The sequence below is a fragment of the Dreissena polymorpha genome, chromosome 10 (assembly GCF_020536995.1).
Source record: "Dreissena polymorpha isolate Duluth1 chromosome 10, UMN_Dpol_1.0, whole genome shotgun sequence".
In the NCBI taxonomy this organism is placed as follows: Eukaryota; Metazoa; Mollusca; class Bivalvia; order Myida; family Dreissenidae; genus Dreissena; species Dreissena polymorpha.
In genome coordinates this window covers 49,562,275-49,567,376 of record NC_068364.1, presented here as the reverse complement: position 1 = coordinate 49,567,376, position 5,102 = coordinate 49,562,275, and the positions used below count along the sequence as shown (strand labels likewise).

General features: G+C 33.4%; 1 long non-coding RNA gene across 1 annotated transcript; it reads right to left on the bottom strand.

Annotated features, from left to right (window-relative positions):
* Positions 1-1,494: 1,494 nt before the first annotated feature.
* LOC127848110 (uncharacterized) lies at positions 1,495-2,969 on the bottom strand. The gene is made up of 2 exons (XR_008034362.1): positions 2,772-2,969; positions 1,495-2,156 (listed from the first exon to the last, which is right to left on the bottom strand). It is a non-coding gene; the product is annotated as an uncharacterized LOC127848110 (long non-coding RNA).
* Positions 2,970-5,102: the final 2,133 nt, after the last annotated feature.

The following is a 5,102-nucleotide window of genomic DNA, read 5'->3' as shown; positions in this document are numbered from 1 at the left end:
CAGCTACATATATTGTGACATACATGAAGCAGCTATAAATAACTTAAATTTTTCATTTTGTTTCTTGTATATCGTTTGTACAGGGTTCGTGAATTGTTACTGTATATTACCTGACTTGCTTGTATTTTGTTACTTTGAATACATGTTGTGAAGGTTGCATTATACTTTTTAACTTTTAAAGGAGCGCTTGTTCTGTTATGTAAGGGCCTGATTTATGATTATGGACCTAGAGGCTTTGTTAGCATGTATTAAACAACACTTGTTTGATCTGTATAATTTGTTAAATAAATGTAACACAATTTGTAATCTGATGTTATATTTTGATGAATTGTGAACAAAATAATACATCGAAGAAACTAAGGCATTATGTTGATTTTTTGTTTTGTTTTAATCTAACCTTAAATTATGATTTACTTAAGCTGTGAGTATTGTATTCATTTAATACATGAATATTGTTTTTAGACCAGAAATTTCTTTTTCTATTCAGTGACCATGGTAAACGCTGGACAATTTTCCATGTTATACCAGGCATCCATGGAATATTGAACATAGAAAAACCCTGGAACATTTTCCAGGGTTTTCCAGCCAGCATGGAAAAAATACCATCCGAATACTCCATGTAATCTGGAAAACCCTGGAAATAAATCCATGGTTTTCCATGGTTTTCCAGATTACATGGAGTATTCGGACGGTATTTATTCCATGCTGGCTGGAAAACCCTGGAAATTGTTCCATGGTAATTATTCCAGGGAGCCTGGAAAACCATGGAAACTATTCCAGGCTATTTCCACATACCATGGACAATTTTCCACCCTTTTTTAAAAATATTGACGCTGGAAAAGGCTGGAAACTTAGTCCGAATACTCCAGCCTCATATTTTCCATGGATTTCCATGGAAAACCCTGGACAAAGTACACCCGGGTAGTGCAGGCCCGGGTGTACTTTGTCCAGGGTTTTCCATGGAAATCCATAGAAAATTTGAGGCTGGAGTATTCGGACTAAGTTTCCAGCCTTTTCCAGCGTCAATATTTAAAAAAAAAGGGTGGAAAATTGTCCATGGTATGTGGAAATAGCCTGGAATAGTTTCCATGGTTTTCCAGGCTCCCTGGAATAATTACCATGGAACAATTTCCAGGGTTTTCCAGCCAGCATGGAATAAATACCGTCCGAATACTCCATGTAATCTGGAAAACCATGGAAAACCATGGATTTTTTTCCAGGGTTTTCCAGATTACATGGAGTATTCGGACGGTATTTTTTCCATGCTGGCTGGAAAACCCTGGAAAATGTTCCAGGGTTTTTCCTTGTTTAATATTCCATGGATGCCTGGTATAACATGGAAAATTGTCCAGCGTTTACCATGGTCACTGAATAGAAAAAGAAATTTCTGGTCTAAAAACAATATTCATGTATTAAATGAATACAATACTCACAGCTTAAATAAATCATAATTTAAGGTTAGATTAAAACAAAACAAAAAATCAACATAATGCCTTAGTTTCTTCGATGTATTATTTTGTTCACAATTCATCAAAATATAACATCAGATTACAAATTGTGTTACATTTATTTAACAAATTATTCAGATCAAACAAGTGTTGTTTAATACATGCTTACAAAGCCTCTATGTCCATTATCATAAATCAGGCCCTTACATAACAGAACAGGCGCTACTTTAAAAGTTAAAAAGTATAATGCAACCTTCACAACATGTATTCAAAGTAACAAAATACAAGCAAGTCAAGTAATATACAGTAACAATTCATGAACCCTGTACAAACGATATACAAGAAACAAAATGAAAAATTTAAGTTTTTTAGCTATTTCATGTTTGTCACAATATATGTAGCTGCCCATGAGCACAAGGATACTATTTTTCTCAGCTACATTGTACTTTCACTTTAATGCAATTTAGGTGCTCAATTTCATTAAAATACTTTGCATAATGCATGTACATGTATTACTTTCCAAGTGACAGTTACAAATATAATTGCAAGTCTAAAACTTGTGTAGGCAGCTTAGTAAATTATAAGTACCCAGGTGGGATAAAATTACAGTTTTTAAAAACTTTTTTGTTAATTAGCAGGGCTTCAGTAGGTCGTGGATCTTTTATAGAACTTGTACTGCTGTTATACTGTACGGCTCCTGCATGATCTCTGAAAGAAAAACAAAGCAAACAATATTACAAGAAAGTCATAAGTTTTTTACATTCATCTGTAAAAGTAAATGTGCAGCAATCATATGATTGAATATCTATACTTCAATGTTCATTCATATTTTAATCTATTTTAGATATTTCATATCACTGCTCAATTCGGTATGTGGCTTTTTTGTATTTGAGCGAACATTTACGATCCTAAGTAGTTAGCAATTATTTCTTTTCCATTTACTGAAATTTATTCTCTTAAAGTTTGCAAGCGGGCTTTAATCTACTTGCAAACAGGCAACCACACAGGAAAACTGAGACTTTCAAGTGAATAAATTGGTGATTTAACTTATATTTTTATATGACTCTCTTTTATTTTGAAATTTATATTGTTAAATGCCCCAAAACGGGGTACACTAGCATGTATCTGGAAACTCAAACATACATGAATATAGGAATTTTATATTCAGATATTGCTATATGAAAGTTATGCTAATTTGCTAATTCATATAAAAATAACCTGTAATTGAAACTAAACCAAAATATTGGATACCAAAAAGACAAAATACTTTCAAGTGGTTAACACTAAATTACTTATATGAGCCCGGGGCATAGCAATATTTACCATGAATTTGTGGCCATGTTAGTCCTCTTAGTAAATGCGCCAAAAGAGCCGCTTTGCTGTCTTGAGTTATTTCCCTGCCAAACTCTGCAGTATCTTTCATCAACTGGTCAGCTACAGTTAAAGCACATAATGAAAATGTATATAGAAAATAATTCAAGTATTGTTTTAAATATTTAGTAAAATGGTCTTTAAATAATAACTTAAAATGAAGTTAATACATCACAAAGCATAGCATAACAAAATTTGTAGGTATGATTAGTACAAATTTATTATTGCTATAATTAGAATGATGTGTAATTCTATTGGTATGAAAATGCACAGTGAAACCTAAAAAACAATGCTATTGGTATAATTAATTTATTTATAAACATTAACAGCATTAATGAGCATTGAGTTCTCATCATGCACAGCACATAACTCCCTTAGCCTCAGTTCCCTAGCCATGCATTATAAACTTCCGATACTACATTCAAGCTTATTAAAATCTCCACATAGGACTTCCTTTATCAAGCTGCAAACTGCACTAAGTGAAAATGTGTGTGACAGCTGCTTTTAAACTTCTATATTTGCCATACTTTTACCTAAAATGTCACATAAAAAAGGTCTACAATGATGACATAAGAAGAATAAATTTAAAGAAATATTTAGAAATAATGAAAAGCACAAACCTTCAGTTGTTGTTCTATTCCTAGACAGACTTCTGAAACACTTGTATGCATCACTTTTTAACAACATTTCATGTCACTTTCCAAATGATATACATACATTATTATTTTAAGAAATTCTTGTTAATGGAAAAACTCATTAACTCTACTGTTTGTGAACATTACATTAACTTCATTTTAACAACAAGTTAAACCTGCATATTTTACAATACGCCTGCTCCAGAATTTCAATCTAACAGGTAAACTTTCTGTATTTGAACTCAGCCAATCAGAAAAGGCTGTGATATTTTATAACCAATAGATTAGCAGCAGACATATCTGACTCACACACAGGTTTATCAGATAGTTTGTTAATTGCAAACCTGGACTGTAGTTAAATATTGAGTGTGTATACACCTTGAACAGGGTTAAGGAATTTAAACTTGTAGACATTGCTTTGAAAGTTACTACTATTACTTCTACTACTAGTACTACTACTACTACTTCTGCAAAACTACTACTACTATTACAACAGCCACAACAACAACAACTACTACTACTACTACTACTACTACTACTACTACTACTACTACTACTACTACTACTACTACTTCTACCACTACTGCTACTTCTACTTCTACTACTACTACTACTACTACTACTACTTCTACTACTACTACTATTACTTCTACTAAAACTGCTGCTACTACTGCTACTACTACTACTACTGCTTCAACTACTACTACTGCTTCAACTACTACTACTACTACTGCTGCTGCTACTGCTGCTGCTGCTACTACTCCTGCTGCTGCTGCTGGTGCTACTACTACTACTGCTACTGCTGCTGCTGCTACTACTACAACTCCTGCTGCAGCGACTACTACTACTACTACTGCTGCTGCTGCTGCTGTTTCTTCTACTACTACTACTACCACCACCACTACTACTACTACTACTACTACTACTACTACTACTACTACTACTACTACTACTACTACTACTACTACTACTACACTACTACTACTACTACTACTACTACTACTTCTACTAGTACTTCAACTACTATTGCTACTACTACTGCTACTACTACCTACTGATGCTGCTGCTACTGCTACTACTGCTGCTGCTGCTACTTCTACTACTACTACTTCTACTACTTCTACTACTACTACTGCTGCTGCTGCTAATGCTACTTCCTTAACTACTACTACTACTGCTGCTACTAGTATTGTTATTATCATTTATTCTACTATTGCTACCATTACTGCTACTATTCCTGTAAATGCTAAAACAACAACACAATAATAACTGCTACTACTGCTACTGTCACTTTAATTTGCACCAATAGTATAATTATCAGTAGTTTAACTGCTTGTACAACTTATACAACAACCACTTTTACTTCTACTCCTACAACATATTCTACTGCCAGCCTCAGCATTACTACTTCTACCACTACTACTACTACTATAACTACTACTATTTCTGCCCAAACTATGCACATTGTTTTATGTTTTATTCATATGTTGTGTTAATTGTTGAACCCTGATTTACTTTGAATAAAATGTGTTGCATTTTTATAAGTTATTTTCTCCTCTTATAAAGTCTAAGTTTTTTCCAGGGTCAGCTGAAAATGTTAGAGTCTTTTCCATGCTTAAAAAATTCTATGTTCCACTTTCCATGCTAT